Source organism: Sciurus vulgaris, assembly GCF_902686455.1.
Source record: "Sciurus vulgaris genome assembly, chromosome: 15".
Taxonomy (NCBI): Eukaryota; Metazoa; Chordata; class Mammalia; order Rodentia; family Sciuridae; genus Sciurus; species Sciurus vulgaris.
Window position 1 is genome coordinate 22,180,715 of NC_136476.1, and position 23,472 is coordinate 22,204,186.

The 23,472-nt window shown below is 36.3% G+C and overlaps 1 long non-coding RNA gene across 1 annotated transcript in view; it reads right to left on the minus strand.

Annotated features, from left to right (window-relative positions):
• Positions 1-23,472, minus strand: part of LOC306645383 — a 109,109-nt gene that overhangs the window by 38,161 nt on the left and 47,476 nt on the right. The window lies entirely within an intron of this gene.

Consider the following 23,472-nt stretch of genomic DNA (forward strand, 5'->3'; position numbering starts at 1 on the left):
GGGATTCCAGGTGAAGCAGAACATCACGGTGGAAGTGCATGGGAGAGGGAAGCAGCTTGCATCATCAGGAAGCAGAGAGAGTCTCCACTCTCCAGATATAAAATATGTACCCCAAAGCCATGCCCCAATTCCAGTTTCCTTCAGCCACACCCTACTACATCAATTAATCCCATTAACCAGGATTAAAAATGCAACACTGAACAAGCCATCTGTACCATATTGAATACTACGCAGCACACCTTATAACTGGAGACTGGCTAATGTGTTGTGAAGAGTTGAGAAAAATCAAATAATTTGGTATAATAAAAGTACTCTTTCTTTTCCTGTTTAGAAGCAAATTTAGGGAAGAAGAGTAAAAAAAAAATTTATGGCAGCGTTAGCCTCTAAACCAGGAATCAGTCAACTAGCCATTTGATTTTTTGGAGTGAAGGTAACTCTCCAGCATCCTTTCTTTGAACGGCTCGTATCCCCTTGGTTCAAAGACAATCACATCTCCTGCCTGAGGAAGTGAGACTTTTTCAATTTTTCCTGGCAAAACAATGATCTTGCCTGAAAGATGGTTATTTTTCACTAGCATCTGAAAAAGATAATAGGGTGCCAGTACTGTTGTTATTCAGAACCTTATGAAAAATAAGTTTAATAAATTAGAGGTCAGGATAGAAGGCAGAAAGAAATGACATCTTTACTTCTTGAAAAGCTTCTAAAGAAAAATAACTTAGTTTTCTAACTGCACAAATATTGAATTGTTTATTACAGATAGTTAGAAGATACAGATAAGAAACAAAAATATATGCAATCCTACTACATAGAAATAATAACTATTAATATTCTTTTGCATGCTCTTCAAATATGTGTATGTAGGTTCACGTGGCCTGCGTGAGCATGGATACACATGCACATATACATTTAGCAGGGCATTAATGACTTCAACTTATTTCCTGTCATTCTAATTGTAATAAATACCAAAAAATATGTATAACAATCTTCCATAAATTAATAATCCTTATCCTTATTAAGTTATCCCTTTTGATTTCAAAAGTAAATAATACTATTCAGTAGCCTTTCTTTAGAAGTACATTTTTACAGTCATGTACTCACTTTCTTTGATGTATGCTTTCTATTTAGTAACTTTGAACTCTTTTAAAAGAGAGACCCTGAGGAGAAATACGTTATTACATTTTAATATATTTCTTCTTAATGCCAAATATGAAAGGTGATTTTATTATTATATGTATGCCTTTCTACTGCCTAAAAAAAGAAAATACTTTCCTAATAAATATTTTGTATGTGTCAGCAGAAATACATACAGCATATTCCTTTTCAAGTTGTTGCTCCCTGAGACTTTTAAATCTTTGCTTATTGTATTTGTAACGGGGCAGAAACCTTTTATTTTGTATTTTAATAGCTTGATCCCTCTTCACATCCTCAATGCAATGTACATGATTCAGTTGCACCTTATCCACTTCTGATCACATCTTTAAAATATTTAGGGCATCTTTCACATCTTATCCTGTCTCCTAGGGTACTGCTCACCGACATGTGTTCTATAAGTTTACTAAATATTTTCTTTACTTTTCTTTACTTTTGTGGTGCTGGGCTCTTATGCATGCTAGGAAGCATTCTACCACTGAACTATAGCCCCAGCCCTTAACTTTGTTTTAAGTCCAGTAATCTCTAATCTAAGAAAGAACACTAAAGAGTACTAGTTGGACATGTCATCCATTAAGAACGTTTATCCATGAACTAGGATTCTTGGAATTCCGTTCTAGCATCATTCCATACATAGAAGTCAGGTCCCTGGGAGTTCTGTTGAGTTAGAGCTTTTTTCTCCACGTTGTCTTCCCAGGACAATCAATTCACCTACACAGCTCAAATGTGGTTCATTGCAGTTGCCTGTCCAGTTACACCTTCAGATTCCCTCTCTTGCCTGAGTTTCAGCAATCACCTGGACATTTCCAGCAACATGCCATGTCATCTCCTTGAAACAAAGATTGAGAACATAGCTTAGTGGCATAGTTATTTGCCCGGCATTATAGAGACCCTAGGTTTAATTCCAAATACCAGGGGGAAAAATTAAAAAGAGCCAAACTCAGTTTCTTCTTGAAAACTAACCATTCCTCTAAATTTACCCTAAAGATCTTTGCAAGATCTTGTATTTCCATGATTCTGATTTGGGCACTGATATCATAGTCCTCATTATCCTGATGGTGTAGTTTTTACAGACGATTAGTTATTACATTTTCTTATTTGTATCTTTCAGATACTTCTCATTTCCACCTTTCCTGTTCTGCCTGCATCAACTTGTCTAGCTCCTACTAGCTTCAATTTTAGAATTTAAAAATAACATTTACACAATGAAAATAATAATTGCCGTGACTACTGCATGAGTTTTTCTGAGACTCAAACAAAGCATATTAAGACCATAGAAGCATCAAAATTATTACTATTATGTTATTAAAGAATACTTTTCATTAAAAAAGAAAACTGAAGATGAACAAAAATATGAAAATAAAAATCACTTATAATCCCATTGTCCAGATGTAGGGAGGGAATATTTCCTAGCAGACATTTGAGTGTATATCAAAACTCATTGTAATAGTACTTCATAATCTTTTTTTCACGCAATATGTTTTAGAGTAGTTTTCTGAACATTTTTTAAAATCATGGTTTACATTTTGCAGATTAAAATTTTTATGGTATTCTTGTGTTGTGAGAAGAGACTGCTTGCAATTTGAGACATTTGTGCTGTTGACACTGACTGCCACACCAGACCCTGAAGTACTACGATGAGGGCAAAGAGCATTAATATCTCAGTACCTACCACATTTATTGTGAAACTCTTTATCTTTCCATGAATTGCTCTATAACGTGTTTTTTTTTTATCGGCTATGTATCATTTCATAGATGTGTCTCAATTCATTTAATCAAGACTCCATTATTGAACATTGAGGTTATTTCAAATTTCTCATTATTGTAATAGTGTATTGATGAATAATACTATAATTAAATTTGGGGAGACATTTTTCACTATTTCTTGCAAAGTTAAAGGGTGTGGAACATTTAGGGTCTCTTGATACACAGTACACCAATGGCAGCCACAACAGTGGTTCGCTTTCTAAACTCTGTTCATGGTCTTTGAGGTTTGCACATCAGTGTGTAAAACTGCCTCTTTCCATAGCATTGTTCACTTGGGTTAGGATGTTAGGAGGGCAATTTTTCTAAGTTTGGCTGGAGGGGCCAATGTGATAGAATATTTGAGTGAATATGAGGTAGGCCATACATGCAGAATTCACAGTGAATAACCCTGGACATGGGAACCTTCAGGGAGATCTGACATATAATGAGGTTTTGGAAAGAAGATGCTGTGAATAATTAAAAGGGTAATTTTGCATCCACAGGAAAAAAAAATGAATCTAATTGTTGTCACTGGTGAACAAAAGTGTATCATATGCCTGGAAGTGCTAAAACAGACCTGCATAAGCAGGTTGATGTATCTTCTGACTTCATCTGTTTTTGACCACCGTCAAAGCACACTACGATGAGGACTCTGAAGATATAGATTCTCATTGTTCCTTTACTACAAACAATTATTATTTTTTTAAAATTTTTGCTGTATTGGGGATCAAACTCAGGACTCACACATGTGAGACAAGCACTCTATTACTGAGCCATACCCGAGCACTTAAAACTAGAACTGTTTTAAGGCTCCTTTAGTTCTAGCATAGTATGATTGAAAGAAAGAAAAATTTCCTCAAGTATATTCCAGGAATCCATGAATATAAGAGCTTCATGATCAAATAATTTTGAAACTTCTTTGTAATATATATTTCTCTTACAAATTCAGAGTCATCAGCATATTAATGGCTTTGAGAAATTCTGCAGAGAAGGAAACTGTTGGCTTTGTTAAATCGAAGACATCTAAATTTATTTGAATAATTTGCAATTTTTTTCACTGAATATATATTTATCTCCCACAGATCAATCCTTAGGAAACAAAGAAAACAGTTATTTGATAATCCTAGGATTGACTACAATTGCTTGACAAAGATATTTGAATACAGGACATACACTCAACCAACAATAGCTTTGACTAATACACAAGAGCAGTCAATTCCAGATGTAAGACACTAGGCTTTGAATTGGTTTTGCCATTTCCCTTCATCTTTGGTTTGCAACATCGTCAATACATATAATTTTTTGCTACCCTGTCATTTCATGTGCTATTCTTCCAAAACTGCAACCCAGTACAGAGATTATCCAGGAATAAATGAACATGTGTCTCTCCAAGTGCTACACAGGTTTTCTCTGTGTGACCCAGTCCTTTTCCAAGAGTTTGTGATAAAGCAGATGCCAAATAAAGGCTCTTCTCCCCAGATACCACTGAAGCACAAGAAAACCCACATCATATCCTTGTTTCAATCCTACTTCCTTTGTTATTAAATTGGGTTTCTAAAATCTGTGTTAACAATAATGATACTGTATCAGCTGTTTAAAATACAGACTCTTTCCACCCTCTCATTCCCTCCCGCTCCAGGTGGTGGCAGCAGTAGAATCTTGCTTTTAAGTCCAGGGTAAGTTCCATGATAGACAGTAATTTCACCTGGTATACTATTGTGCTTTTCTCATTTGGGAGGTTTTTAACTGAACTACGTGGGTTAAAAATGTGCTATTAATTTATACCTCTTTGGAAGTCAAATTAGTATTAGAGACTATACTACATCATATAGCTCCTAATTATCTTCTGTCTCAAAGTAGTGGAAAGAACAAGAGTTTGGGAGGTGAAAGGCTTGGGTTCTAGTTCTGAATAGTCTCATTAGCTGTGAGGCTGTGGCCAAGAAACACAAATTCTTGGAAATCTATTTCTTTACCTACAAAAATGGGAATAGTAATAGTGCCTATTCTTCAGTGTTATTTCAAGGTTTAAATTAAATGAGACAGTGCAAAGTAATATATAAGTCAAAGAGAATATAGGTTAAGGAAAACAAGGACTTAAAGAAAAGATGATGAAACAATAGAACTGAGATTAAAAGGGAGATTTCAGACTCAAAGAAACAAATCAAGAAGTAAAGTAACATAATTACAGAATAATACATAACCATTATCTAGGCAGACAATAAATTACATTCAAATCATACATAACCATTTTAGAAAACCATTTGGCATTATTCAGTGAAGCTAAAGATGCATTTACTTTACGACTAAGAAATATTATCCTTATTCCCTAGAAATTCACGTGTGCACTAGAGAACATGTACTAATACATGTTTTTAATAATATTGATGCTAACAAAACAAATTTAGACTAAACTAGAAGTAACTATTGATAAGGAAATGAATGAGTAAATGGTCATATATCCATTTACTATGAATACTGTTCATAGTGTGAATACTACTTGACAGTGACAAAAAATAACTAAAAGAACATGTTTTAATATGATTTAACATGTTTAAACAAATTTCACAGGCAGAATTTTAAGGAGAAAAAGCAAGCTGCTAAGGAACATATATTGTTTCTTTTTATTAAAAGTGGCACATATTCAAAACTAAAGCTACATCATTTAGGATATACTAATCTTTAAAAATTTATATTAAACTCAAGATGTTGGCAATTTGGGGGAATAAAAGAAGGAGCATGGAATCTTGAAGAGGCATATAGGAAATTCAACATATAGTTATATTATTCTAGTTCTTATGCAGGATTGTGGGGATATGGGTGTTTATTTGGTTATTATTCTTTATGCCTTATATTTACACTCACTTTTTCTATATCCACCAAGAGTGTTTATTAATTAAGTTAAATTTTTATTGGTGCCTTATAATTATAATAATGGGCTTAATTGTTACATTCTCATATATGCACATAGCATTATTTGGTCAATTTCATTCCCTAGTACCTTTCCTTTCTCTCTACTACTTTCTCCCTGTTTTAATCAGCTTTTCATCACTGTGATCAAAAGACCTGACAAGAACAATGTGGAGAAGGAAAAGTTTATTTGAGGCTCATGGTGGTCGCTGAGGTCTCAGTCTATAGATGGCCAACTCCATTGCTCTGGACCTGAGGTGAGGCAGAACATCAGGGAGGAAGGGAATAGCAAAGGGGAGTAGCTCAAGCCATGAAAGCCAGGAGGCGGAGAGATCTACTCCTGCCAGGGAAAAACTATAAACCCCAAAGTCATGCCTCCAGTAGGTATCTGGAGGCATAATTATCTTCTGTCTCAAAGTAGTGGAAAGAGCAAAAGTTTGGGAGGTGAAAGGCTTGGGTTCTAGTTCTGAATATTCTACTCATTAACTGTGAGACCCTCCAGTCACACTCTACCTGCCTACAGTTACTACCTCATTAGTCCATATCAATGGATTGATCCATGTATTGATCCATTAATTATGTTAAATCTCTCATCATTTAATTATCTCACCCCTGAAACTTCTTGGATTCCTTTGCACATGAGTTTTTGGGGACACCTTATATTTAAATCATAACATCCCCCACCCAGGTCCCCTTTGTTACTCTACTGGCCTCCCTTCTATTTTCATGATAGGCCCCCTCCTTTTTTCCCTCTCTACCTTTCATACGTGAGAGAAAACATGACTTTCTGAGTCTAGTTTATTCACTTAACACAATGCTTTCAAGTTCCACACATTTCCCTGCAAATCACATAATTTTGTTCTTCTTTATGGTTGAGTAAAACTCTTCCAGGCTGGTTCCATACTTTAGCTATTGTGAATTGTGCTTCTATACATGTAGGTATGTATGTATTGCTAGAGTATGCTGACTACAGTTCTTTATATTAAATATTGAGGAGTGGGATAGCTGAACTATATGATGATTCCATTCCTAGTTTTTTGAGACATCTCCATAGTGATTTCTATAGTGTTTATACTAATTTTTAACCCTACTGACATGTTAGCATGTGCATATATTTTTAGTTGTAGATGAACATAATACCTTTATTTTATTAATTTATTTTTATGTGGTGCTGAGGATCAAACACAGTGCTAAGTAAGCATTCTACCAGTGGGTTATAACCCCAGCTCTTTTAAGTATATTTTATACTAGAAAATGTTAAATTATATTACTAATAGAAAAGTTTGAGCTAAAATAATGAGTGCCAATAAAATAACAAAAAATTATTTAAGCCATCAGAAAGAAGCTAATAGATATAAAATACAAATTAAAAGAAAGAAGCATTAAGTTAGTTAAAATCACATAAGTCTAGAAAAATAGAATAGAAAAGTCAAAGATATATTAAAAGAAACTTCCCCTTATATGAAAAACAATAGGTTGATAGAAAGAAAATATATAAATGGGTCATAGGAAATCTTCATATAGTAATTATAATCTGAAAATGTATTCTACCAACAATTTTTTATTTAAGGAATAAGGAATGAATTTCTCAGGCATCCAGACAGAAATCATCTGAAAGAAAATGAGGTTGGCACTAGATTCTTCTATAGTCATATTTATGTTAAGAAAGCAATAGGATAATGTCTATAATACTTAGAAGAAAAAAATGTGGCTGAAGAAAGATTAAATTCAGAGAGATTCTATTCATGTATAACAGCAATAAATGGCTACTTCATTTTCTTTTTTTTTTTTTGTTTCTTAAACATCAACAATTTTTTTTTTAAAATACCATAATAAAACTTCCATGCACTTGTAACATTTAAATTTTGCCTCACTAGAGAGGTTGCTGGCATTTAGCTGAAACTTGAGCCCTTTATTTCCTAAGATTTTTTTTTATTGTAAACAAATGGGAAACATCTTGTTTCTCTGTTTGTACATGGAGTAAAGGCATACAATTTGTGTAATAATAAATTTACATAGAGTAATGTTGTTTGATTCATTCTGTTATTTTTTCCCTTCTGCCCCACCCCTCCCACCCCTCTTTTCCCTCTATACAGTCCTTCATTCCTCCATTCTTGCCCCCCTCCCACCCCCAATTAGGTGTCATCATCCACTCATCAGTGAGATGATCATCATCATCATTGATCTTATATCCTGCTACTTAACTGAATTCACTTATGAGTGAAAAAAATCCAAAATTACCAAAAAAAAAAAACTTATTTGAAAAATATAGTTACACCAAATATCTTTAAGAACCAACTTCATCTCAAGGGTATATATTGTGCTGGTAAAAACTATAGGGATTTGACAGACATTTAAACAACTTATCATTTGAAATATAAAGAGAAACTTTTATAATTTTTAAAAGCAATGTTACATATTATACAATCTAGTCCTTCATAAAATTCACCCCAAACTTTATAAGCTATGTTTGAGGTTTCTTATATACTTTCTTTTTTTTTTATTTTATTGTAAACAAATGGGATACATGTTGTTTCTCTGTTTGTACATGGCGTAAAGTATACCATTTGTGTAATCATAAATTTACATAGAGTAATGTTGTTTGATTCATTGTTATTTTTCCCTTCCCCCCACCTCTCCCACCCCTCTTTTCCCTCTATACAGTGCTTCCTTCCTCCATACTTGCCCCCCTCCCTAACCCTAACACTAATCCTTCCCTCCCCCGATTATGTGTCATCATCCACTTATAGCGATATCATTCATCCTTTGGCTTTTTGAGATTGGCTCATCTCACTTAGCATGATATTCTCCAATTTCATCCATTTGCCTGCAAATGCCATAATTTTATCATTCTTTATGGCTGAGTAATATTCCATTGTATATATATACCACTGTTTCTTTATCCACTCATCAATTGAAGGGCATCTAGGTTGGTTCCACAGTCTGGCTATTGTGAATTGAGCAGCTATGAACATTGATGTGGTTGTATCTCTGTAGTATGCTGATTTTAAGTCCTTTGGGTATAGGCCAAGGAGTGGGATAGCTGGGTCAAATGGAGGGTCCATACCAAGTTTTCGAAGGAATCTCCACACTGCTTTCCAGAGTGGCTGCACTAATTTGCAGTCCCACCAGCAATGTATGAGTGTACCTTTTTCCCCACATCCTCACCAACACCTGCTGTTGCTCATATTCTTGATAATCGCCATTCTAATTGGGGTGAGATGGAATCTTAGGGTGGTTTTGATTTGCATTTCTCTTATTACTAGAGATGTTGAATATTTTTCCATATGTTTGTTGATTGCTTGTAGATCTTCTTCTGTGAAGTGTCTATTCATTTCCTTAGCCCATTTGTCGACTGGATTATTTGAATTCTTGGAGTAGAGTTTTTTGAGTTCTTTATAGATTCTGGAGATTAGTGCTCTATCTGAAGTATGATTGGCAAAGATATTCTCCCACTCTGTAGGCTCTTTCTTCACATTGCTGATAGTTTCCTTTGCTGAGAGAAAGCTTTTTAGTTTGAATCTATCCCACTGGTTGATTCTAGCTTTTATTTCTTGTGCTATGGGAGTCCTGTTAAGGAAGTCTGGTCCTAAGCCAACAGGTTGAAGATTTGGACCTACTTTTTCTTCTGTAAGATGAAGGATCTCTGGTCTGATTCCAAGGTCCTTGATCCATTGTAAGTTGATTTTTGTGCAGGGTGAGAGATAGGGGTTTAATTTCATTCTGTTGCCTATGGATTTCCACTTTTCCCAGCACCATTTGTTGAAGAGGCTATATTTTCTCCATTGCATATTTTTGGCCCCTTTGTCTAGTATGAGAAAATTGTATTTATTTGGGTTTGCGTCCATCTCCTATATTCTGTACCATTAATCTACCTGTCTATTTTGGTACCAATACCATGCCATTCTTGTTACTATTGCTTTGTAGTATAGTTGAAGGTCTGGCATTGCAATACCCCTGTTTCACTCTTCCTGCTAAGGATTGCTTTAGCTATTCTGGGTTTATTACTCTTCCAGGTGAATTTCATGATTGCTTGCTCTATTTCTGTAAGGTACATCATTGGGATTTTAATTGGAATTGCATTGAATCTGTATAGCACTTTTGGTAGTATGGCCATTTTGACAATATTAATTCTGCTAATCCAAGAACATGGGAGATCTTTCTATCCAAGAACAATTAAAGGTGTTCTTTCATTTCTTTCTTTAGTGTTCTGTAGTTCTCATTGTAGAGGTCTTTCACCTCCTTTGTTAGATTGATTCCCAAGTGTTTTATTTTTTTCGAGGCTATTGTGAATGGGGTAGTTTTCCTGACTTCTCTTTCTGAAGATTCATCACTTATGTATAAAAATGCATTGGATTTATGAGCATTGATCTTATATCCTGCTACTTTACTGAATTCACTTATGAGTTCTAAAAGTTTTCCGGTGGAATTTTCTGGTTCCTCTAAATATATAATCATGTCATCAGAAAATAGGGATAGTTTGAGTTCTTTTCCTATTCGTATCCCTTTAATTTTTTGGTCTAATTGCTCTGGCTAGAGTTTCAAGGACAATGTTGAAGAGAAGTGGTGAAAGAGGGCATCCCTGCCTTGTTCCAGTTTTTAGGGGGAATGCTTTCAGTTTTTCACCATTTAGAATGATATTGGCCATGGGCTTAGCATACATGGCCTTTGTAATGTTTAGGAATGTTCCCACTATCCCTAATTTTTCTAGTGTTTTGAGCTTGAAGGGATGCTGTATTTTATCAAATGCTTTTTCTGCATCTATTGAAATAATCATGTGATTCTTGACTTTAAGTCTGTTGATATGGTGAATGACATTTATTGATTTCCAGATGTTGAACCACCTTGCATCCCTGGGATAAAACCCACTTGATCGTGGTGCACTATCTTTTTAATATATTTTTGTATGCAATTTGCTAAAATTTTGTTGAGAATTTTTGCATCGATGTTCATTAAGGATATTGGTCTGAAATTTTCTTTCCTGGATGTGTGTCTCTCTGGCTTAGGTATCAGGGTGATATTGGCTTCATAGAATGAGATTGGGAGGGTTTCCTCCTCTTCTATTTCATGGAATACCTTGAGGAGTATTGGAATGAGCTCTTCTTTAAAGGTTTTGTAGAACTCGGCTGAGAACCCATCTGGTCCCGGACTTTTCTTGGTTGGTAGGCTTTTGATGACTTCTTCTATTTCATTGCTTGAAATTGATTTATTTAAGTTGTGTATGTCCTCCTGGTTCAGATTAGGTAATTCATATGTCTCTAGAAACTTGTTTATGTCTTTGAGATTTTCTATTTTGTTGGAGTATAGATTTTCAAAATAGCTTCTAATTATGTTTTGTATTTCACTCATGTCTGTAGTGGTATTTCCTTGTTCAATCTGAATTTTAGTAATTTGAGTTTTCTCTCTCTTTATCTTTGTTAGTGTGGCTAAGGGTTTATCAATTTTCTTTATTTTTTCAAAGAACCAACTATTTATTTTGTCAATTTTTTGTATTGTTTCTTTTGTTTCAATTTCATTGATTTTGGCTCTGATTTTAACTATTTCCTGTCTTCTACTACTTTTTGTGTTGGTCTGCTCTTCTTTTTCTAGGGCTTTGAGCTGTAGTGTTAAGTCATTTATTTGTTGATATTTTTCTTCTTTTGTTAAATGCGCTCCATGAAATAAATCTTCCTCTAAGTACTGCTTTCATTGTGTCCCAGAGATTTTGATATGATTTGTCTTTGTTCTCGTTTACCTCTAAGAATTTTTTATTTCCCTCCTGATGTCTTCTGTAATCCATTCATCTTACAATAGCATATTATTTAATGTCCAGGTGTTGGAGAAGTTTCTGTTTTTTATTCTGTCATTTATTTCTAATTTCAATTCATTATAATCTGATAAAATACAAGGTAGTATCTCTATCTTCTTGTATTTACTAACAGTAGCTTTGTGGCATAAAATATGGTCTATTTTAAAGAAGGATCCATGTGCTAATGAGAAGAATGTGTATTTGTTCTTTGTTGAATGGTATATTCTATATATGTCCGTTAAGTCTAAATTGTTGATTGTGTTATTGAGATCTATGGTTTCTTTATTCAATTTTTGTTTGGAAGATCTATCCAGTGGTGAGAGAGATGTGTTAAAATCACCTAGTATTATTGTGTTGTGGTCTATTTGATTTCTGGAATTGAGAAGGATTTGTTTGACGTACATGGATGAGCCAATGTTCAGGGCATAGATATTTATGATTGTTATGTCTTGCTGATTTATGCTTCCCTTCAGCAGTTTGAAATGTCCTTCTTTATCTCCTCTGACTAGTTTTGGCTTGAAGTCCACATTATCTGAAATGAGGATGGATACTCCATCTTTTTTGCTGTGTCTGTGTGCATGGTATCTTTTTTCCCATCCTTTCACCTTTAGTCTGTAGGTATCTGTTTCTATGAGATCTGAGTCTCTTGCAGGCAGCATATTGTTGTATTTTTCTTTTTAATCCAATCTGCCTGTCTATGTCTTTTGATTGATGAGTTCAGGCCATTATCATTCAGGGTTATTATTGTGATATGATTTGTATTCCCAGTCATTTGACTCATTTTTGCTTTTTGACATGATTTGGTTTCTCCTTTATTTGGTTATTCCTTTAGGCTAGTTCCTCTGGTTGCTGATTTGCATCATTGTTTTTCATCTCTTCCTCATGGAATATTTTGCTGAGTATGTTCTGTAATGTTGGCTTTCTTTTTGTAAATTCCTTTAGCTTTTGTTTATCATAGAAGGATCTTATTTCATCGTCAAATCTGAAAGTAAGTTTTGCTGGGTATAATATTCTTGGTTGGCATCTGTTTTCTTTTAGGACTTGGTAAATGTTGTTCCAGGCCCTTCTAGCTTTTAGGGTCTGGATTGAAAAATCTGCAGATATTCTTATTGGTTTTCCCCTCAATGTAATTTGATTCTTTTCTCTCGAAGCCCTTAAAATTCTGTCTTATTCTGCATGTTAGGTATTTTCATTATAACGTGCGTTGGTGTGGGTCTGTTGTAATTTTGGATTCCTATAAGCCTCTTGTACCTGGTTTTCCATTTCATTCTTCAGATTTGGGAAATTTTCTGATACTATTTCATTGAATAGATTATTCATTCCTTTGGTTTGTTTCTCTAAGTCTTCCTCAATGCCAATAATTCTTAAATTTGGCCTTTTCATGATATCCCATAATTCTTGTAGATTCTGTTCATGATTTCTTGCCATCTTGTCTGTTTGGTCAATTTTGTTTTCAAGATTAAATATTTTGTCTTCGATGTCTGAGTTTCTGTCTTCCAGGTGTTCTATCCTATTGGTTATGTTTTCTATGGAGTTTTTAACTTGGTTCATTGTTTCTTTCATTTCAAGGATTTCTGTTTGTTTGTTTCTTTGTTTGTTTTTCAGTATCTCTAACTTCATTGAAATGATATTTTGCTTCCCGTATTTGGTCTTTTAACTGTTGATTGGTGCGATCATTTAATGCCTGCATTTGTTCTTTCATCTCCTCATTTGCTTCCCTGATTGTTTTAATTATGTACATTCTGAACTCCCTTTCTGACATTTCTTCTGCTGTGCTGTCATTAGGTTTTACTGATATAGTATCTAGGTTTTTTTGGGACATTTTTTTCCCTTCTTTTCTCTTATTGGTCAGATATCAGTGGGACTCTGAGATATTGCAGATTTCCTCTATTGGCTTATAGTATCCCTGTAGATTTCCAGTATATCACCTCCCAGCCTTCAGTAGCCTGATGTCCTGGAGGAACTTGATAATATAGTGCTTCCGAAGAAAGCTACCCCTAGCCTGCTACTGGGTCCAGGGCTTGGGCCTGGTTCTATGTGGAAATCCTCTCACTGGGCAGGCCTGCTCCGAGAAGCTGGCTGGCTGTATACAGGGCCTGCCATCGCCAGAGGGAGTCGGGTTGTTCTGGAAAGCCTCTCCCTGTCCTGCCTTGGTCCCAGAAGCTACCTGCGGGCAGGGTCCGCCGCTGGGTTCAGGGCTTGGGTTGGCTCTGTGCAGAAAAGCTCTCACTGGGCGGACCTGCTCCAAGAAGCTAGCTGTGGATTGGGCCTGCCACTAGAGGGAGCAGGGCTGCTTGGGGAAGTTTCTTGCTGACCTGCCCTGTTCTGCTCTGAGAAGCTGCCCACTGTCCGGGCCTGCTTCACTAGGTGGGAGAGACTCACCCCTGGGCTCTATGTTGGTGCGATCCTCTCAATACCTCCCCTTCTTGAATCCTGAGTTCTGGTGCAACGGGAGATGCAGTCACCCTCTAGTCTGCCATCTTGGATCTCTCTCGATACTTCATTTTCTTTGTGCAGAGATGGAATCCAGAGCCTTATGCAAGCCAGACAAGTGCTCTACCTCTGAACTACACCCACCTTACATGGACATTTTCAACATGAGAGAACTCAGGATGTATAGCACACATAAGTCTTTCTTCAAAAATTCCTTCACTGGAAAAGGGTAGGGGGAAACATAATTAAGAGATGAATCAAAAGTAATTGGTACGAAGGAAGCTATAATAAAATGACTGATGGCTAGAAATGAATCCATTTAATTATAGACCAAACATTATACTATTTCATGAATTTTTATTATATTTGGTCATATTTCGGTGGAAATTACATTATACCTTCACAGTATAAAAATGCATTAGCTAGCAGAAAGGGGAAAGAGGAGATCTGAGAGTACTAATGACTTTATTTCTTTAAAAGGAGAGAATACAGTTTTATCACAGGTAGAAAAAAAATACGATTCCAATTTTGTAATGTTTCCCATAACTTTAAAGGAGCCCTTTAGGAAGTGATTAGTCTGTTGGTAAGACAACATTTATTTTTAAAGTTTATCAATTTCTCTTATCCCCATTTCTTTTCCTTCTGTTAAATTCAATTAAATTTGATTTAATACTTTTACTTAAAATGCCACAGATCATATAATCTCATTTTCCTAAAAGTAATTTTTCTCTACCCACTCTTCTCTCCTCATGTTTGCACAGAAAATGTCTGGAACACTGTGCACCTACTATTAATAATGATTATTATGAGTGGTTTAAATTTATTTCTTAAATTTCTGAATTGCTCTTAATTTTTTATATTAAAGTAGGACTTTTTTTTTTTTTACAAAAACAGAAAATAGGTAGAAGCAGGAGCTAAGCAAATATATCTGCTGCTGTATTTGGAGATTCCACAGAAACACAGTAAATGATACAGCGAAAAAGAAACCTTAACCTGCATGTTCATTAAAAAGAGCCAGCAAGTGAGGAAAAAGTTTGGGGGAACTCTAAAAAACAGGTAGCAGATTGGATGGGACAAATGGAGAAAATAAAGCACATGTTGCTGAACCTCTAAGTATCAGAACTAATGAAGATTTCCTGTATGAAAGGAGTTTGAGAGAAAAAGACAAATTTTGAGTTAGCAAATGCCAAGATTAGAGGCAGCCCAGGAGATAATCAGTGGGTTTGGTGGTCCCTGTCTCCTCTCTCAGGAATATAGAATTTGTGAGGCTGGCATAGTGGGCTTTGTCCCAGGGTTGGAGTTCTTAGCACTCTTCCTAGTGATGTGCCATAGGAAAGATCCTAGAGTGGACATTGAAGCTGAAGAGATAAACCAAGATAGTCAAGAACAGTGGCGCACACCTATTATCCCAGCAGCTCTGGAGGCTCAGGCAGTAGGATTACGTGTTCAAAGTCAGTCTCAGCAAAAGTGAGATGTTAAGCAACTCAGCGAGACTGGTTTCTAAATAAAATACAAAATAGGGCTAGGGATGTGGGCAAGTCCTCCTGAGTTCAATTCCTGGTAACCACCCCACCCCCACCCATGCCAAAAAAGAAGATAAACCAAGAAGAGATTGGTCAATTGGGGGTTTTCAATTTCAGACACTGAGAGGAGAAAACTATGAGGCAGCACTAAAGTTAAATATGTCACATTAGCCTCAAATGTACCCGAATTATACTGTACCAGAGTTCTCACTAGCAATGAGCAGAGAATTAAATTCTAAAGTAAAATGATTTTGAGACTAGAATTATATTTCCAGACAAAAATTCATAAATTGTGAAGAAATGTAAAGCATTTTTGGAAAAAAAAGCCTCAAGATTTTTCAATTGTGTATGACAAATGACAAAATAAAAGGAATCAACATACAAGAAAAATATAAGAAAAGAGGAAAATATAATCAGTGGCAACTTGAGTATGATGTACAAGTAAAGAAATCTGAAAAGAAAAAGTTCATCCGTTTTTGACAGAGAGGCCATTCTTGCCAGAGAGGCCATTCTTGGTATGACATGGGACTGAATTTCCTTTCCCATGAATCCAATGAAACTAACAGGTTCCATAGTGAAAGATACATTTAGCATTATGATATTTAATATGCTCCTCAGGGGGAGTTAAATATTCAGAAGTAGACTACAGACTATAAGCATTAAAGACTTGGTAAGTATTCTAAATCTGGACCATCTAGAAATAATATAACCAAACAAAACTGGAAGTTATATTAGAAGGAAGAGATTCCTATTATACTCGGAGTCAATACATCATTCAAAGATGATAATTCTGAGGAAAAATATGGTCATTATGGCAAAGTTATTACAGCAATCGGCTGAAAAAGTAAAAAGACATAAACTCAGAATCGTTAACATTGGCGACTGTGATCAGGATGATTAGGAGGATGGGGGGAGATTACTTTTTGTTTTAGACCTTCCTTTGTGATTTGATTCCGCCCCCCACCCCCACACACATACATATAGCATTTAAACAAATAAAAAAAAAAGAGGGAATAAAGTCAGAATCATTTTATTATCATTTTATTTCCTCCTTAATGGACAATTTTCAGGATTTATTTAAATGTTTGTAAAAAGCAACATTAACTTTATTGTTAAAAAATATATCCCATGGCTTTAGTTAAACAGAATGCTTAAGCTAAATTCCTTGACTAACTACCTGTTCTGATGCCATCATTTCATAAACCAGGAAACTGAGGCCTAGAGAGGCCAGTGTCCATCCCAAGGACATGCCACAGGCAGTGGCAGACTTGGAGGAATGTGACTCTATGTACCAATGTGGTTGAACTAGTTTGGCTCATAACTATTACTAGAGACCATCACATTATGGGGTTTCTCCTTTCTGAGAAGTGTCTGAAGAGAAAGTCCATGTGCTCACTGTCTCCCTCACCCTTTCTTTATCCTCCACAAGTGCACACCTGCTTCCTGTCTGTAACAGGTGAATGCTTAGCACTGCATAGGGTCCTTCTTGACCCAGTGGTGCTTAGTTATCAATGTGCAGGAAAGAGGGCCCTCTGAAATTGAATGCTCAGGAAGTAAATAGGCCCAGGAGAAATCAGCAAGAGATCTGAGTGCAACAAACCTTTGCAAAATACAAGCAGGCAGGGCAAGGAGGAGAGAGCACAAGCAGAGCGACAAAGAGAATGATGAATGAGAGAGGTGCAAACAGAAGCCAGGGAAAGACAGATGAATACAGGTATTTCTTCGTCCCTGTTTGTTTTTGAGATGATTCAAGGGAAGAGTTCAAGAAGTCCAGAAAGCTTCCCTGTGCTGAGCAAGGATATGCCCCTTCATCAATGCAGAAGCTCCGAAGGTTGTTGACAGAAGGAAGTCACATGAAGCTTTTATGAGGGAAATGCTGCCAAAGTCAGAGTTTGGCCACCAGCAAAATACCACACTGGCAACTTTAATACACAGAGTGCTTTTTCTCTGATGATGTTCCAAACTGCTCAGCAACTAGGGAAGAAGAAAATCAAGGAGGCCGACAAGCTGTCCTGGTTCGGAAGGGATGCTATGACCAATTTATAAAGTGTGTAATATCCAGAGAAGCAATTCACAAGCATGTATGTGCATGCATGTACACACACACACACACACACACACACACACACACACACCTTTGAACATAATCTTGGCCAACTTATTTGTCCTTTCTTGGAAAGTGTTCCCCTGTTTACTCTAAGCATCTGACAGCAGGTGCCATGTCTACTTTGCCCATCTGGCAGAGTATCTGGCACATTGAAGGCATCCAGTAAGTATTTGCTAATTACCTCACCAAAGGAGACATAGCAGTTACTGGAATTCAGTTTTCCATCTTAGTTTGGAAAGTTGTTTCCAACACGCTGCAAAGTTCAAAGATAAAACATTAATCTTTGCTCTTCACTCTGTGCTCTCTAGGAGCAGGCAAATGGAGGGTAAGTAGATAAAAGGAATTGCTGGGGTTGTTCCTTATGTCTCCCTAAATGTTGCCATATCTGGCAACAGGAAGAGGCTAATTTAAGAATGCCAGGGAAAAAAATAGTTACAAAAGACTTTAGACTTTAAAATGGACAAAAAGTTACTGTTCTGTCTAACATACCCTTCTAGATAATCCTAGCCCTCGGTTACTGTAGTTAGTAAGGAACTGCATCTGGTGGGATGGCATTACTTACTGCCTTATTTCCAGATCAGTCTTTTATCTATTTGAAAATCATTAGTAATCAGTGTGCAGAAAAGAGGGCCCTCTGAAATTGTATATGTGGGGAGTCATCCATGCCTAGCCGAATCAGATTTGGCTGAGCCATGGGATACAGAGGTCTGACTCCCAGGAACTGGCGGTCATGATAGACTATTCCAGATAGCCTAGGAGTAAGTAGCCCTGTGAGGGAGTGGCTTACCATCTGATGATATGCTAGTTCCCTAAGCAAAAGCTTTCCCTAACTCCACCCCATCCTGTTCCTCACAGAGGCCCTTCCTAGTCCAGGCCCCTTTACCTGTGTGACTATAAATAAAGGAGAGGTGGGCTACTCCATCTTGTTGGAGGCCAGATCTGGTTCCCCCTCCCCCCATTTAAAAAGAGTATTGGCTCTTGATTATTGATTAGATAAGCTTGTTGGTAATTAATTGATTTATTGCTGGCACAGCTGTCCTCTGGCAGTTATCCCTTCCCTTGTCCACACTGGACATGGCTGAAACACCACATGTATATATATACAAACACATTTAAATTACACATATAATTATATGTCATATACATATATATATATATCTTAAAATTCTCCTTTGAACTATTTAACATCTTACTGGTTTACCTATTAATGAGGTCAATAAAAATAATTGACACATTCATTTTATATTTGTATGGGAGTCAAGATTTTACCTTTTTTTGTGGCACTATGGATTAAATTGGCTTTACCTTATTAAAAAATATTTTATAGCATTTTAGCAGAAGATTTTAAAGTTTGGGTTTGGGATTTAATTTATTCCATTTCCTCTTCAGGACTCTTTTCCTGCCCCTTTTTCCTTCTGTTTGTTGGGGATACAGTATAGTGGTTAAGAGTATTTGTATATATGACTGAAAACATGCTTCTCCATGCTTGGTCAGGATAATCTGGCAGCCTCATTTAGCCCTCTGTGTAAAAGAGAAATAACCTTAGCACCTATTTGGGTTGCTCTGAGAATTAGTGACATGGTGCATTCAAGTGATTATCCATTGCTAGATTCCTTCCATTTTCCTATGGTAGGTGAGTGAGACTACAGTAATTAGCTTTCAGCAGGACTGGGGATATGGATATAGACATTTGGTCAGACTGCCTGGCAATGATTCTCCTTGACCCTATGTTCGACTTTCTACTCTTATCCCAGAAAGCTCATACTTGCTGATCCAACATCCATTATTGTCTTTTATCTTACTAATAAAATTCCTATATTACTGGGAGCAACAATGTTCCAACTAAATTACATTTTATAGGCTCCCTTGAAGCTAAGTGTGGCTAAGTTCTAGCCTATGAAATGTAAGCATATCTGTTGGGAGGAATTTCTGAGAAGGTTTCTTGGAAACATTTCTTAATAGGGAAAGAAAAAACTAGGGAAAGGCATTTTTGAGTCTTCCCCTTATAAATCCTATTGCTATAATATGGATTTGTTGACTAGAGTTACAACAGCTACTTAGACTTTGGGGTAACCTTCAGATTACAATTCACAGATCAGGTTAGCAGAACTGGAAGACATGAGAGGGATCCTGAGGCTTGATGAATTTTATGGAGTAGTAACACTACCTTAGGTGTCCCCCTTCATATTTCTTTTACAAAAAGTTATCGTGTGTTAAGAGGCAGTGTTAAATTGGACTTTCTACTAACATTCAGTTGAACCAGTAGACAAATGTTGGTGTCCTGTCCAGCCCAGTGGGCCTCTCAGCCATGATAGTCTTAACAGAATGGTGTCGTCTGAGAACTTAGACCAGTATCTAACACTTTTGCTATGGATAGCTGAGTTACTGGTTACTCAAGTAGCATGTAGTACTAGGAAACTGTGTACAAGAGTGAAGAGTCTCCTCTTCTATCTACACCTCCCTTTGATACAAATATATTTATTTCCTTACTGAGGGTCTTTTTCCATTCAAGGGCAATTTTCAGACTATAAAGGGCTATGAATCTCCAGAATAATTATGGGATTTAGAGAAAGGCTAAATATTAGTATATAATAAAAATTTATTTTGGATTTGTCTCCTCTGGGCATGTAAATCAATAGTACAGTGTTATGTAATTCTATAACTATAGTTATAGTTAGATATATGATTATACAGTTATATGATTGCATTTTATAAGCTTGCTTTTAATAAAATCAATGATATTAGACTTTTACCTTTCGAAAAGTGTGTTCCTTTGTTATTTCTATCCCATGACACTGAAGCATTATGATCATCTCTACGAGATAGACAGGAAAACTGAAATTCACATCAATTAATTCTATCAAGGTTATTTAGTTTCTTTTTGTAATGGGTTATTAAAGAAGCTCTTGACTAATCTGGAGTTTTTTTTTTTTTTGGTAGCCAAAGTAATTTTTAAATTCTCATTGAAGGATTTATTGAAGTTAGAGCTTTTATAAGTTAGAGATTTTATTTTTATTTTATATATATATATATATATATATATATATATATATATATATATATATTTATATATAGTGGAGTTGGGAATTGAACCCAGGGCCTTGTACTTGTGAGGCAAGCACTCTATCAACTGAACTATATCCCCAGTCCCAGAGCTTTTAATATATAAAAATGATTTTCAAATTATATTATTGACTTTGCCAGTTTAGAAGATAAAAAGAATACAAGTAAACTGGCTATAGGCTGGAAAAAAGTGAGGAGCTTTGTAGGAAAAAAAAATTAAAGTGACTATGAAATAATTCTGACAAAGCAATATTTTGACAATTTAAATATGAAGGAATTAGGGTTATTTGGATTTTATTTTTCACCAAATGTTGTATGAGTTTAAAATCTGTCCCAGGCTTTGCCAACATTTCATCTTTCAAACAGTTTCTCCTCAAATGTGAGATTCTGCTCATTAGCCCAACCCTGACTGTGCAGGCAACCAGTGACTTGATAAGATCTAGAAGCCCAGTCTGTAACCAGTTTTGCAGCGCTTCCAAGAGACAGAAGCTAGGCAAACAGAATTGCTCCTCTGTACTGAGGGCTGATATGTTGCATATGCCACAAAAATGTCACCATGCCATTCTGGCAACCAGTAGAGTAGAGAAAGGGGACAGGAGGAGGGAGAAGGGGAGGGAAAGGGGACATTTTGGGACTGAAGTGGAGCAAATTATATTCCATGCATGTGTGATTATGTTGAAATGAATTCCAATATTATGGATAACTATAATGCACTAATAACATTTTTTAAAAGATCAGTGGCTGTTACATCTGGGTCGGGGTGTGTGCCCCTTCTCTATGCCACTGCCTTGAGGTGCAGAGTTTGTTCAGTAAGAACTTACATATTCATATTCCCTTTCTCTTCAGAGAAATATCCAGTCATAAATTAGGAAGAATGACCCAGATCACTCCACCTGTACAAAGCATCTTTCTTCCAAGATAATCCAAAGCCACCCCTTGATTCAGTTGTTTGCCAAAGAAATCATCACCCACCAGTTAGCATCTTAACTGACTTGTTACCTCAAGCAACTGGCTGACATATTTCTGGAAGATCCTTCTCTGTCAGTTACCAATGACCTCAGCCATTGATTCATCCCAGCGTTAAAGGTGAAATCCAGAGATGCTTTTCACTTTTTTATATTTCCCTCTCAGAATTTGTTTTATTCCAAATCTTCATAGATAAACATGCACAATTATTATGAATAGTCTCAGTCTTAAATATAAAGATACTTTTTTCCTGAGCCAGAAGATTCAAGATAATTTCCTAGAATTAAGAAATAGGGCTGACGTCACCTATTCCTTGTTTCAAGTGATTCACATGTAGAACAAAGTCAGGGTGTCATTTCAGCATTGGATGCAATTTGAGATGCTAAAATTTAGAAGATATACAGATATTGGCACTGAGTTCCAAAAGAGAAATTAAACGGTCCATGTCATGAACTAAAGTGAAAGAAACCATTTAGCCTAGAGATAAAAGACTGAGGGTCAATTGGTTTATAAAATGTGGTGGAGGAAGTGAAAACACAGAAAAGTCCTCAAAAGATCACAGTCATAGCTTAAAGCTTCATTGTACAAAGGAGGAATCGGAGACCCAGAGAAGTGATATGACATGAATTTCAAGAAAGCAATGAGCTGAGCCCACTGTCCCCCATGCAGGCATTTTCTTATTCCAGCACTTGGACTCCCTCATAAATATGACCTCCACTTTGTTGGAACAAGAGGCAGATCCAAGTTGGTCCATCAGTCAGGACCCAGATAACCTTATATATGTGCCGAATGAACAATTGCACATTGTTTCCTTGTCCTTGCTTTGTGCAGAATAATTCAACTACCTTTTCCATCATTAGCTGTTATTCAGACCAGCTGAAGAATCCTCATGCTGATTTATTAGTCTCTGCTGGGCTGTGTTTCACACAATTTTCAAGCAAAGGAGAGAAAAGATTTCCATCAGCTAGGAAGTTGCATGAAACGCAGAGGTTAAAACAACATCTCCCCTGAATAATACATTTAAAAAGTCACCCAAAGCATGTTATTCAATCTGGCACCCAGATTTAAAGATTGCCAGATGGCCCACCCAGGCCTCTGAGGAAGAAATATCACATTGCTCTTCCCTTCTTTTTCCTTCCTTGTGCAGATAATATCACAACTGAATAGAGAACTGCACATTCAATTATGCCAATAACTCAAGGTAAGATGCTCAGGCTGAATGCTCCCTGTATACCTGAAGACAAAACAGCATTTGCATCTATAATAGCAGGTTCCCCAAGCCTTTCTAAGAAAGCAGGAAACCTCAGGGAGAGACTAAGAAAGATGAGGGGTTTCAAGTTCTTCCCAGGGCAAGCCTTTGGGATCTAACTATATGACTGGCATGATAAAGCACAACATACTAAATACACTATCTCACTAATGCAGGCAGACTTTCAATTTCAGACAGTCCCAGTATGACTCTGCCTTATATTTGGTTTAATCAATTCAGTTCAAAGATTATGTATCAAGTGCAAAGTTCTCTGTTATATCTTGAATTGTGTGTGATAAAACACCATTGAAATATGACCAAACACAGTCCTCCCTCACAATAGATTAGTGAAGGAGAAAAGCCCTCAGAAGTACCAGCTGCTGCCCATGCAGGGGGTACAGGTGTTGCCTTATGAGCCATTTCATTGTACAACAACCTCATACAATAGTCTAGTATTATTCTGTTTTACAAAGGTGGAATTTGAAATGAGGTAATCTGCCAAGGGTCACTGTTATGGGTTGAATTGTGTCCCCTCAAAATT